The sequence below is a fragment of the Mus musculus genome, chromosome 4, assembly GCF_000001635.26.
Source record: "Mus musculus strain C57BL/6J chromosome 4, GRCm38.p6 C57BL/6J".
Classification (NCBI taxonomy): Eukaryota; Metazoa; Chordata; class Mammalia; order Rodentia; family Muridae; genus Mus; species Mus musculus.
The window spans coordinates 81452112-81465847 of NC_000070.6; the positions used below are offsets into that span (position 1 = coordinate 81452112).

The 13736-nt window shown below is 45.7% G+C and overlaps 1 pseudogene; it reads right to left on the reverse strand.

The window, feature by feature from the left end:
- Nucleotides 1-3825: 3825 nt before the first annotated feature.
- Gm11765 overlaps nucleotides 3826-13736 on the reverse strand; it is a 28841-nt pseudogene continuing 18930 nt past the window's right edge.

Genomic DNA, 13736 nt, shown 5'->3' on the forward strand with positions numbered 1-13736 from the left:
GGCAGGGGGAGGAGAATACACCAGCCTACTGCCAACCAGCTGCTTTCCTTTTGACTGCATCCTAAGGTGATTGACTTTCATTTCAAAGTTCCTAGAGAGTTCCTTCTCCTTTACCTTTCTTTTGTTTTGCTTCCGCCTTCCAGGAATGTGTTGTTGTCTTGAACAAAGCCTTTTCTTCACAGCTCCAAATGACTAGCATCTTCTCATCCAGGACCCAGATCAAGTGTCGCCTCTGTAGAGACTTCTCTGCTCTCCAGTGAAAGCAGGGGCCTCTTGAGTATCACATTACTCAGTACTATCTTTGTATCAGTTTCCAGTAACTAGAATTTCTGTCCTCTTGTCCCCCTTGCTCTGCCTTCCCCCATTAGGAAGCAAGCTCCAGGAGAGCAGAGATCTTTGTTTCCTGCCCTTATCCCAGGCTAGCACTACACTTGAGGGGCAGGCACTCCATGCCACCTTCTCTCCCTCTCCCTCTCCCTCTCCCTCTCCCTCTCCCTCTCCCTCTCCCTCTCCCTCTCCCTCTCCCTCTCCCTCTCCCTCTCCCTCGCTCTCCCTCTCCCTCTCCTCCCCCATCTCTCCCATCTACCTGATGACTTCTGCTTCCCTGTTGACTTGCTACATGGTACTGCTACATGGTCTCTCATGTTTGCCTTCTGCATTTAGTGGAAAGACCCATTTAAACTGGCTTATGAAATCAAAAGGCTGTGAGCTATGTGTCTCAGAATATCCAGAGTAAAATGCATTTATCAGCTTTAGTAAAGGGAGGGTCTGGCCTCCATCCTGATTCTTTTGATTTCTGTCCCCTGCTTCTCACCCAGGCTGCTAACTAGGCAGCCATGGCAGTTACACCCATCACATCCACACCGAGAAATGTCTAGATTGCCAGTGGCAACTGTTCTTTTGAAGGTAAAGAAACTTCCCATCAGTGGTCCCTGGAGGCATTCCTCTAGCGGTTCTCAGCCTGAACTGGGTCCTGGGTTTGGTCTAAACATTCAGGTACACCACAAAGTTTTAAAAAATCATGTAAAATGCACAGACCTGAAGCATATGTCATCCAGTAGCTATCGACAGCGATATTTGACATTGTGGCTGTCTCCAGCCACCATCACTGTTTCCCCTTCTTGATTTAATCTCTGCATATTCTCTGCTCAGAGTAACCTCAGGTTTTTCATGGCAGCGGAAGGCTTCCAAGACAAATCCTAAAATAACCTGGCAAGCCTGCTGCATGCCTCCTCTGATCCTGCCTGTATGTACTCACTGGGGGCAGTCACAAAGACTTGTTAGGTATCAGGAGAAGGGACATCAATTCTTTGTCTGGGTCAACAACAGAAAAGTGTCAAAAATGCATATGTTCTTTAAAATCACGAGTCTTCTTTTGGTAGCTCTTTGTGGGTGGTAGAGAATTGCTTTCAATTTGGAGTGTTACACATTCCTGCCTAAACTAAGTTCTTTTGGTTTGTTCGCCCTCCCTCCTCCCCTTCCTTCATCCCTCCCTCTCTCCCTCCCTCCCTTCCCCTTCTGCCTCTCTTACACATTGTCTCATGTTTACCAGGATGTTCTTGAACTCTTGATGCTCCTGACCCCAGTTCTAAAATTCTGATATTGCAACTGTACACCCCACACCTAACCTCCAAGCTATTTTGTTTTAAATGATTATCATATGTTCTGTTTAAAGAAATGTACCTTGCCCTCCCGTTCAGACTTATAAGCCAGCTTTACCCACCCTAACTTTTCTATTTACTGCTGTTTCTGACTTCTCCAACATTAGGGTACGGATCTGAAGATGATATGAAAAGGAGCCAAAGTATCTTTATACTCTGCTCGATGACAAAAATTTCCTTGAATGGCAGCTATCCAAGGCTGGCTTTATCTCTTCCCAATGATTTAGTGAGGTAGTTGGAGACCTCCTCCATGCTGTCTTCTTGGATCTCTGCCCATTATGGGAATGATGTATGTTCCCACTGACCTCATAAAGATGCCCTTGAACTTCCACTTTCCTGGTACACCTTTCACATCTCCTCCTGCCAGGACCTACGCATTTAGGAAGACATTTCTTTTTCAAAGTTATCTCAACAACAGTACTAGTTTAGACCTAATACCTTTTAAGAACTGTAGAGAACCTTAACACATAAAAATCTGTGATCTGAGACCCATGACCAAGGAGGCTTCCATTCCATATTTCAGCTTGTCCATGGAAAGCCAGACAGTGGTCTCCTTACCCCCTGAAATTCCAGGGAATCCACATCAGGTCTCCAAAGACTTTCATACTGTGATCAGTTTTAATAGCTGTACCATGAAAGGTCTAATGGATTTTATAGTTCAGCAAGTATCTGGATAACGAACAGAGTGCCTCCCACTTAGTAAAACATTCCAACTCTCTGAGTGATTCTTTTGAAGATGCCCTAGTTTAATCTGGGGAGATAGTAAGGAAGTAAGACCTTGCCCATTAGAATGAATGGTACTCCCTACCAAATATAGTTTCTCCAAAGAGCTTCTTACTCTGAAAACTTCCTTTGCATTTCTCCTTGCAGTGTAGCCTGGAAGTGGAGGAAGGCTGGAGGGGAGGACCTGTGCTGCATCTCTGAAAAGCACAGGGGCTTGTCCACCACTTCTACTTAGCCTGTGCGTCAAATATTCCTCCAGGCCTCCAGGCTTAGCACTTTATCAAAGCACTGTATCAAAGTTCTAGTTGACACTGGAGATGCTTCTGTTATTCTGTGTGAGTACCACAGTATATAGTGCCAACTATTGGGGCACAAGCCCATTTCTCCCATTTCATATATTATACTGAATCTTGTTTTGTTGCTCACATCCCAGTGAAACTCAGTGCAATAGCTAACTGTGGTTCCTTTAGCACACTAAAGTCTGCTTGGCCTTTAGGCTCACTCAGTACCTATGGCTCTTCCGGTAACCTCTTACCCCATCCCCTGCCACAAGCCTCTAGAGCCCAGGGGCTTCCGTTCCCTTCCCCCAGCTTCTCTTTCCTATATAACCCCACCACCTTGGCCATGGGCTCTCTTTGCTCTCTCTTTCTGCCCTCCCCTCTTTTGCCTTGTGTTTGGTTCTCTTGGTCCCTTTGCTCCCTTCTCTCTTCTCTTTCTTGTTACCCCCCTGCCCCTCCTCTCATGGTCTGGTTCAGTCTGGACCCTTCCAAACGCCTTGGCCTTTCCTCTTTCTCATATCTACAATAAAACCCTTCTCCTCAGCCATACCTTGGATCAACAGGCCAGGTCCTCATTTTCTTCCAGGTTTACTTTTTATAGCCATATGCAATATGTTTTTATATGAATGAATGTTTTACGTGCATGTATGCATTTGCACTTAGACTGTGGACTGTTGGAGCTGGAGTTACAGAAACTTATAGGCAACCATGTGGGTGCTGAGTACTGAAAACAGGCCCTCTGCTAGAGTACTAAGTGCATTCTACTTACAGGCCACCAGCCAGGAACTCCCCAACTCGGGTATGGCCCGCAGAGTGAACTGTAAAGAACAGACATGTAGTGTGCATGCACCATATCCCACTCCCCAAGGTGTTCCTCTCCATGCACTGTCATGCAGCCTTAACCCATTTGACAGAAAGAAGTAGGGAGATCAGTGGAGAGCCTTAGAAGGGGTTTAAATGTGGGTGGAAAGGCAGGACAGGGTAAACTCCCTCTTTGAGCAAAAAGCATATCAAGAAAACCATATGGGGAATGCCTGGTTCTGAAAAATCTGTGAGAGGTCTGCTTTCCGTGTGTGTGTGTGTGTGTGTGTGTGTGTGTGTGTGTGTGTTTCTGGGAATATTTATTAATGAGACTCTACCCACTGCACAAAGTGATCCTGGAATTAAGCACCTTCCTCATTGGCAATGTGATCTTTTCTGAGTGGTCCCATGAATGTTTTCTTCTCCTCCATGATCTGGAAACAACCACAGCCAAACTTGGAGGTGGGCGTTGTCTTAGTCAGGGTTTCTATTCCTGCACAAACATCATGACCAAGAAGCAAGTTGGGGAGGAAAAGGTTTATTCAGCTTGCACTTCCATACTCTGTTCATCACCAAGGAAGTCAGGACTGGAACTCAAGCAGGTCAGGAAGCAGGAGCTGATGCAGAGGCCATAGAGAGATGTTCTTTACTGGCTTGCCTCCTTTGGCTTGCTCAGCCTGCTCTCTTATAGAACCAAGATTACCAGCCCAGAGATGGTCCCACCCACAAAGGGGCCTTTCCCCCTTGATCACTAATTGAGAAATTGCCTTACAGTTGTATCTCATGGAGGCATTTCCTCAACTGAAGCTCCTTTTTCTGTGATAGATCCAGCTGTGTCAAGTTGACACAAAACTAGCCGTACAGGTATCATTGAACTTCAGGTCAATCTCCTCCAGAGCCTGATGTTTGTTCTGGACCAGCAAGGGCTTAGGAAGACTAAGCACTCCCTTCTTGGTTCCCACCATATAGCCTTTGAGCATGATGAAGTCATTGGTCGCCTCACTACGAAGGACAAAGCCACTCAGTGGGTCGATGCTCTTGTCAGGAAGGTCGTAGTCAGTAGATGCTTTTTTCTTGATCAGTTTCCCATCCTTGATGAGGTAGCCTTGACCAGTCTTGTAAATCTTCTTGTTAATCTCTGTTCAGTGATGGTAGCCTTTCTGCCCAGCTCGAGCCACATAGAAGGCTACACAGGCAGGGTGCCAGGCTCCAATACAGGCAACTTCATGCAGACCTCAATGGGTCTTTCGTGGCAGTTTCTTTGTATGCCAACGACTAGTCACCCCTTTGTACTAAAAGATCCTGAGAGAGTGAAAAATTATTTAAGCCCCTAGACCTGTGTCCAAAATAAACCTCACTAATGGCAGGGAGTAGAACTTGCCCCATTGTTCCAGGATGCCAGGTGTTCGTGGCTTTTGCCTTTCTATAGCCCAATGCGAGGTGTTTGCGGTTTTTGTGCCTTTATAAACCCCCTACCCCTTGAGCTCTTGGTCGACTCCTCTATCCCTGCATGGAATATGAGTCATCCCCAGTGCACTGGTCTTTCCCAAATAAACCTCTTGCAGTTTGCATCAAGACCGTTTCTTGTGAGTGATTTGGGGTCTCGCCTATCCTGAGTTAGAACGTGGGGGAGTCCTCACGTTGTGGGTCTTTCATTTGGTGCATTGGCCAGGAAACCTGACCATCCCTCATGCCTGAGAATCGACTTGGAGGTATGGGGATCCCCTCTGGAATGTGTGTGTGCTGGCCAGTGTCTCTGTTCTGAGTGTCTGTTTTCTGTTTAAAACGAATGTGCACTTGTTGTGTTGGTTTGTTTGTCTGTGTCTCATCCTTTATTTCTGAAGCTTGGTGCCACCTGAGTTTATACTGATCAGCCTGAGTTTGGATCCACCTGAGTTTGGTTTAAAAATTGCCCTAGGGGATGCCCCATCTATAGGGACCTTTGTCCCATCTGTAGGTCGGTAGTGATACTGTAACCCTCTTGTCGAGAACCTACCATCTGATTCAGCAACCCTCTGGGTCATTTCTCTGGTTCTGGTCATCCAGTGGAAGCGGACGAGAATGTCTTTGTGTTTGTAGATGATGGGGTTTTCTGTTTGCAGCTGTCCTCTTGGGCTGTAAGGACCAGAGGACTGGTGGTTGGCAGGCGTGCTAGGAGGACCACAGGCTGCCTCCCTGGGGGATGCCCTGGGAAGTGGGGAAAGCCAGGGATGCCTGGCAGTCTCCAGAGATCAGTCAGAGGGACCAAGTTCTGTTGTTAAAGTGGAAGCTTCCCTCTCCGAAATCGTCTGATTCTTTTGCCTGCTTGTGGAGGACGCGAAAGGGTCGTGTGTGTCTGGTTCTGTTGGTTTCTGTTTTGTGTGTTTTTGTGTATGTGTTTAAAGAAGCGAAGGTAAAAAAAGAAAAAAAAAAAAAAAAAAGAAGGGAAGGTAATTCTCATAGGTGCTTTGTACCCTGACTAGACGTAATTTACAAAAGTCTCTGTGCTTAAAAACTGGTAACTCCAGGTTGGAGTAATTCAGAACTACAACATGCGGCATGATACAACCCAAGGAGACAGGTCTCTAAAGATACACCTGAATTGGGTAATATTATAGGATTTAGGGCAGTGTCTCTTTGAAGTATTGGGGGCTGCACCTTCTTGCATTTGTGTGCAGGAACAGGCAGCCAAACTTTGTAGCAAGTAATGTTTTTTGGTGTTGATTTTTAAAGAGAATGGATAGTTTACACTGTTAAAATTGGGTTTTGCTTCCCAAAATTGTGATTGTGCTCTGGTGTTACAAGAGAAATTGCCCGAATCGCAGCCTCCAGATGATTGTCAGCAGCTGCTGCAGATGCTCTTCACAACTGAGGCAGGAGAGAGAATTTTGTTAGAAGCTAGAAAAAATATCCCGGGAGCTGACAGGCAGCCTACACAGCTACATGGGATGTCCTTTGACTCGCCCTGGTTGGGACTACATCATGGCAAAAGGTAGGGAGAGCTTGAAAATCTATCACCAGGCTCTGGTGGCAGGTTTTCGAGGTGCCTCAAGATGGCCCACTAATTTGTCTAAGGTAAGAGAAGATATATTACAGTTACATGATCTAGTGAAGGAGGCAGGAGAGAGAAAGAGGGGAAAAGCAGAAGAGAAAGAGACAGGACCTAGGGAATCTGGGCAACATAAGACCAATCTGCTTAACAGAATTAGGTGAGTTGGGGGGACCGAGCTAAAAAGGGCTCGGCTGTGTCAGACTGAAGTTACTTATTTGGGATACACCCTTCAAGACGGGAACCGGTGGCTAAAAGAAGCCAGAAAAGAGAATTCTTGGGCACCGCTGGCTTCTGCAGGCTCTGGATACCTGGGTTTGCAATTTTAGCTGCCCAGTTGTACCCCCTAACCAAGGAAGGGGAGGTGTTTGTATGGACCCCAGAGAGCCTTTAAAGAAATTAAAAAGGCTCTACTAATGGCTCCAGCCTTGGCCTTGCCTGACCTGACTTTGAAACCTTGGAAAAGGTCAGTGGCTTAAGATAGACCCTGTTGCCAGCGGGTGGTTTTCTTGTCTGAAAGCTATTGCTGCCATAGCTCTATTTGTCAAGGATGCTGATAAGGATCAGCCTTGGCCTGGGAGTCTGAGCTGGTCCACAGATGGCAGTAACTTCATGGTTGAAAGTAAGAAGAAGGCAGGGGCAGCAGTGGTGGACAGAAAGCAAGTGATCTGGGCCAACAGCCTCCCTGAAGGGACATAGGCCCAGGAAGCTGAACTTGTGGCTTTGATAAAGTAAAAACTTTGCATTTCTGGAACTATAGATGCTGGTTAGCTGGAGCTAAGAAATTAGCGGTGATTAAGAAGAGACCAGCATCATTGAGGTGACATCTTCTGGGAAGTGTTTTCTGAGAGGACAGAGGCTGTGATCCAGAGATAGCCAAAGTTGTACCCAGTGCAGCAGCAGGAGTTGGTAATGTGTAAGAGTCACCCAGGTGGTACTAGTTTTGAAGGCATGAAGGGGTCACGCAGAGCAGCTGAAGCTCAGCACTGTGATAGGCCATGGAAGGCCATTGGTAAAGGTGCAGTGCAGCCTCAGTTGCAATTGATGGTTCAGGACAGAAGGGGTCATGAAAAGGACTTGATGCTTGGCACCATGAAGAGAGCCTATGAGAGGCTATTGGTGAAGCCTAGTTACAGCGGAAGACAGCAGTGTTTTGTAGATGCCAGTACCATGAGATGACTACCAAGAACAGCAGCAGCAATGGTGTACAGGCAGCTGGAGCCTAGAAGACAAGGTGTGTGATACAAAGGGCAGGGCTGGAGAAGTGATCCAAGCCCTTGGAGGAGCCCAGAAGAACGTGAGTTGGAAGTTTGGGGTACCCAAGGTAATCGAATCTGATAATGGACCTGCCTTTGTTGCCCAGGTAAGTCAGGAACTGGCCAAGATATTGGGGATTGATTGGAAGTTACATTGTGCATCCCAAAGCTCAGGACAGGTGGAGAGGATGAATAGAACAATTAAAGAGACTTACCATATTGACAGCAGAGACTGGCACTAATGATTGGATAGCTCTCCTACCCTTTGTGCTCTTCAGGGTTAGAAACAGTTTGGATGGACCCCCTATGAATTACTCGATGGGGGGCCCCCTCCACTGGTAAAAAATAGCCTCTGTACATAGTGCTGACATGCTGCTTTCCCAGCCTTTGTTCTCTAGGCTCAAGGCGCTCTAGTGGGTGAGGCAGCGAGCATGGAAGCAGCTTCAGGAGGCCTACTCAAGAGAAGAAGACCTGCAAGCCCCACATTGCTTTCAAGTTAGAGATTTGGTCTACATTAGACACCACCGCTCAGAAAACCTTGAGACTTGGTGGAAAGGCCCTTATCTTGAATTTTGCTTTTGATTTTCCATGTGTGTTAGAAAATAGTGTCTAGTTTTAAGATTAGAACTGTTTACTAGAAGGAGTGGGGAATGAAAGATCCTGAGAGAGTGTGAAAAATTATTTAAGCCCCTAGACCTGTGTCCAAAATAGACCTCTCTAATGGCAGGGAGTAGAACTTGCCCCATTGTTCCAGGATGCCAGTTGTTTGTGGGTTTTGCCAGGTGTTTTCCGTTTTTGCCTTTCTATAGCCCAATGCCAGTGTTTGCAGTTTTTGTGCCCTTATAAACCCCTTACCCCTTGAGCTCATGGTCGACTCTTCTACCCCTGCGTGGGATATGAGTTGTCCCCAGTTCACTGGTCTTTCCTGAATAAACCTCTTGCAGTTTGCATCTAGCGGGGCGTGGTGGTGCACGCCTTTAATCCCAGTACTCGGGAGGCAGAGGCAGGCAGATTTCTGAGTTCGAGGCCAGCCTGGTGAGTTCCAGGACAGCCAGGGCTACATAGAGAAACCCTGTCTCAAAAAACCAAACCAAACAAAACAACAAAAAAAAGCCGTTTCTCATGAGTGCTTTGGGGTGTCACCTATCCTGAGTTAGAACGTGGGGGAGTCCTCACATTGTGGGTCTTTCCGTACCCTTTGCCTTTTGTCACACCGATGACATCAGTCATCTCATCCAGCCCATACACCTGCTTCACAGGACCCCACTGCTCCAGCCTCTCTAGGGCCCAGGCTAGCTTCTCAGCCACAGTACCCCCATTCACTTGGATCTCCATTAAGTGTGTCTTCTTCTGGCGCAGAGGGAGCAAACATGTCTGAGTTGGGCAATTGTGCGGATGACCTGGCTGTACTTCTTCATGCTGTTGAAGTCCCTCTTCAGCTGTTTCTTGCTTGTGTCATCCTGCCATTTCTTACAGTACTTGGTGAAAACCATCTTCTTAGATTTGTGCCAGTTCTTACAGAACTGCCTTTTGCATCCATCACGGATACGGTCAGCAAACACAGTCTTGAAGGTCTAGAGGCCTCGTGGGGTTTCAACATATCCCACAATGCCCACAACCACCATGGGTGGGGTTTCCACAATGGTCACATCCTCCAAGACTTCTTTCTTGTTCACCTTAGATCCATCCTCGCCTGTCAACTTTCTGGATGATGTGTGTCATGCCACCTTGTACCCTGGAAAGACTGTGAGGTGAACAGGCTTGGAAGGATCATCCTTATGGAAGCTCTTCGCTTTCCCATGATTCTGGTTGCTGCACTTGAGAGGCAAAAAGCCCAAGGACCCATGCCTGGGAGCTGAGAATTTCCTGTGAGACACACACTGTATGTAGAGCTGCTTTCCATGTCTTACAGCCTGCTCCCCTCCCCCCCCCCCCCCGAAATATCCTCAGGACACAGAGTAACAACAGGATATTGAAAAGGACTCCTAGCCAGAATCAAGTATTGAGAGTGTAGCAGAAGCCAGAGCCTTTGAACCAGACCAATAACTCACAGCAATGAACATTTTCAAGAAAAGCTGTCTGGGTAAAAAGATACAATAGGTGACACACGGTGCATACCACAGCTCCCATGGAGAGAATGCTTGTTAGTTTTGTGGGGAGGTTGCAAGAGCAGAGGGCAGTTATGGAGGGACAGGGAGATGAGTAGGATTGCTGTGTATAATAGGAAAATTTTAAAGAATCAATAAAAAGGTTTTGGTTTTTTTTGTTTGTTTGTTTTTTTAATGGCTCTATGCTGGGTACAGGTAAGAATGCCCACAAACACTGCCCTGGGACATCCTGGCTGACTTCTAACAACATTGTCACAAGAAAATGCACTAGGAAGTATTCAACTCCATTGTAATACATTTTGCATTATATTTCTGTGTGGTATTTCAACTCATACCTGTAGTTAGGACACGTTGAAATGTGAAGGACATGTTACCCCAGTGTAACTCATTGGATCATTTTGCAGCCAGATGCTCTGTTAGATTATTGACAGAAACAGCCCTCACTCTGATTCAGGATCACAAGTGGTTTTTGGGTACGTGCCAGTGCAGCTTTTATTTTTAAAACCATCTCACGAAGCCCAAGCTGACCATGAACTTTTGATGATCCTCCCAAGAGCAGGGATTATGTAGTGCTAGCAGCCAGGGCTTCCTGGATGCTGGCTAGGAAAACCAGCAGGTGAACTGTATTCCAACTGCGTGGATAGTTTTTGCTGTTTAATTTCTTTTCTTTTAGACAGAAACAGAACTTTGGGCGTTTTTATTTCAGTTTGATGACAATTTTGGGAAAGAAAGGGGGATTGAGAGAGAAATCACTTACTCTCTAGCTTCAGACTTTGTTATTCTTAGTAAACAATCATTCAGGGTCAGTATTCACTCCTTTTGAATTACCAGTCTTTTAAAAAGCAGTCTCTTGTTGAAAACTACCTAGCTTTTGAATTAGAAGTCATTTTTAAATTGTAATTTTTATGTACCCTGAAAGAGAGTTAGTGGAATTTAGGAAGATAGGAAAATCAAAGGCAGCCTCTTTAAGAAGGTTGTGGCTTCCCACTGAAGTGAGAAAAGTCCCCCCACCTCCATCCTGCAGGAAGAAGGAATATGCCTAAGGAGGGGAACCCAGAAGGGACCAATAAGAGAGAAGGGGAGGGGAGTCAGGAAAAGGGAGGTCCCAGTGCCCACTAAAGACTCCTTTCCACTTTTGGCTCTAGGTTTCCTCCCATCCTTATGGGAGCTGTTGTTTGCTTGAATAAGATCATCTGCTTTTTCTTTATCCATGTCATCCTCTACCTTGTCAATAAGGTAGGTTGACATAGATTTCCCTGTTACTATTAAGAAAGAGAAGAGTGACTGAGGAAGAAGCCCACATCATCTCTGGTATCCACAAACATGTACACACACACTCAAGCACAGGGTTGCTGGTATATGAGAGTATCAAGGCATTTGTCTAGCATTAATCCCAGCACAATGTGTATGGGTGTTAAGGTGGGGGGGGGTATTAACTATGTAGAGCTAGCCAGTAAAAGCTGGTTAAAAAGAAAAAAAAAAAAAACAAGAAAACAGAAACTGAGAAGTGGGTTATTTTGAAGTGCCCACTATGTCTATGTGGCTGCTAACCTCTTTGAAAGGCTTTGCCTTCCAACACTTTACATCTCAGGTTGGCCATTGTAGTAACATCCTGAAAGTGGGGAAAAGTAAAATTAGCCTATCAACAAACGTAAAGGAATGGCTTAATGTACAATATCTTTGCTGTCTAATAAACTTGAGATGGCTCAGAGGTTAAGAGCACAGACTGTACTTCCATAGGACCTGGGTTCAATTCAATGTGGGCAGCTCACACCAACACACCTAAATAAATAAAATAGAAACAAGTATTAAAAAGTCAACAGGGATTGCATTCTGTAAAAGGATTTGAAAGGAGTTGAACATGTTGCAGTTTTAGAAACCTTAGTTTAGTGAGGACAGCAAAGTGGTACAGCAGGTGGAGGTACGTCGTGCCAAGCCTGAGGACCTGAGTTCAGTCCCAAGAACCACACGGTAGAAAGAGAGAGCAAAGTGCATCAAGATGGTCTATGACCTCTATGTACACACCATGTCATGTGTGTGCTTATACATACACACATAGTTGTTATTGTTTTCATTTTAGTTCAGTAGGAAATGAGATTGAAGAACAGAAAGGAACCGAGTCAAAGTCTAAAGAAACCAAAGTAGTAAATCAGTAGCAGCATCATGAGGAACTACTTAAGTTTTTACTGTAGAGAATTTTGCCTCTTCCCTAATCTCTGCATTCAGGCTCATTACAGATGCAATTGCTGCCATATCTCTGTGGAATATCTCAAATTGTTGGCATTAAATAACATGATAAATAATGTATGGCTTAATAACATAGGGAGATTGGCTTGGGATGTATAACATTGCTATTTTTAGACTATAGGAAATTTTCATACGTGCAACATACAGATTTTCTGAATTACCAAGGATTTTTAAACTTAGATACATCAGGAAATTTGAGAGAATGAGGGAAACAAAGACCAAGGACTGATACATTTTCTCCAAAGACTACTGAAATTTGTAGCCAGTCGTTTCAAAAAGATGAGAAAGAAGAACATGAAACCTTGTTTTAATATAGGCAGCCATAGACCTTCTCTTTGTTGTCGAATTGTTAAGTAGTAGATATCCTTGATCAGGGCAGGGAAAGGAAATAAGATAATTGCCTAGCTCTCATTATTTAATGACTGGCATATAAGTGCTTGGTATGAACCAGACAGTAAATTCATCACACAAATGAAAGCAAGAGCCCAGTTCCTGCTCCAAGGTACCCACCCTGGGAAGAAGAAAACAATCTAAAAAAGTGGACGGTGAGCCGGGCGTGGTGGCGCACGCCTTTAATCCCAGCACTCGGGAGGCAGAGGCAGGTGGATCTCTGAGTTCGAGGCCAGCCTGGTCTACAAAGTGAGTTCCAGGACAGCCAGGGCTACACAGAGAAACCCTGTCTCGAAAAAAAACAACAAAAAAAAGTGGACGGTGGTGGTGTTACTGCTCAAGGATCAGTTTGGATTTGATGTATGGCCTATCTTCCTAGCTAGCTACCTGTTTAAGAAAGAACTCTCTCCTGTCTTTCCAATCAAACAGTGTTAATTAAGGGAAAGAACAGGGCAACAAAAATAGGTATTTCTTCATCTTGGGAGTGTTAGGGAGTCATGGTGAGTTGTTTGCCAAATTTCATAAAGTTCTCTCTAGTTTGTCCAGAGTTATAGTTTTTAGTGGGCCTGTGCCCACAATTACCAAGAATGTGTGTGCTGTGGATGTGATCATGCACAGTGAAAGGACCGTTTGTATAGACAGGTCATGAAATTGATAGCAACTAGCACTTGTAGTAACCAGGGATCAGAAGGTCAAATGCCAGCCAGGGATTTGCAGAGATTCACATGCAATAAAGTCACCACTTGAGCCAATCTGGTACAGAATGTGGGTTAAAAGTAGGGCCCACATCCAGCCAGCCACAGGGCTAGGGAAGCTCATGGAGGCGGACGTGGGAAGTCTGAGGTCTCATGGACTGCAGGAGTTGGCTCAGACTCTTGGGCATCACAGATCTCTGCACTGTGTGCTGTGGAAGAGCCTGCTCTGAGGTCCCCAGGGCTGCAAGGAGGCTGAGGATGGCAGGTTCTCAAACTCTTAGATACCACAGATGCCACTGGATGCCATGGCCTATGGGCAGGGTCTACCCAGGGGCCAAAAGGAACAGGGAGTGGAGGGGAGAGCTTCGGCTTGATCCCTCTGGGAAGAGAGTCCTTGGCTTGCTCAGTGGGCAGCTAAGAACACAGAGAGGCCTCCTGTGGGAGATTAGACACTCAGCTCTTTAGAGGAAAACCTGCTCCATTGTTCCCCATGGCGAATCCCCATGAGAAGAAACAGTTCATGGTTTTAAGACCTTTATTGTCATGGCA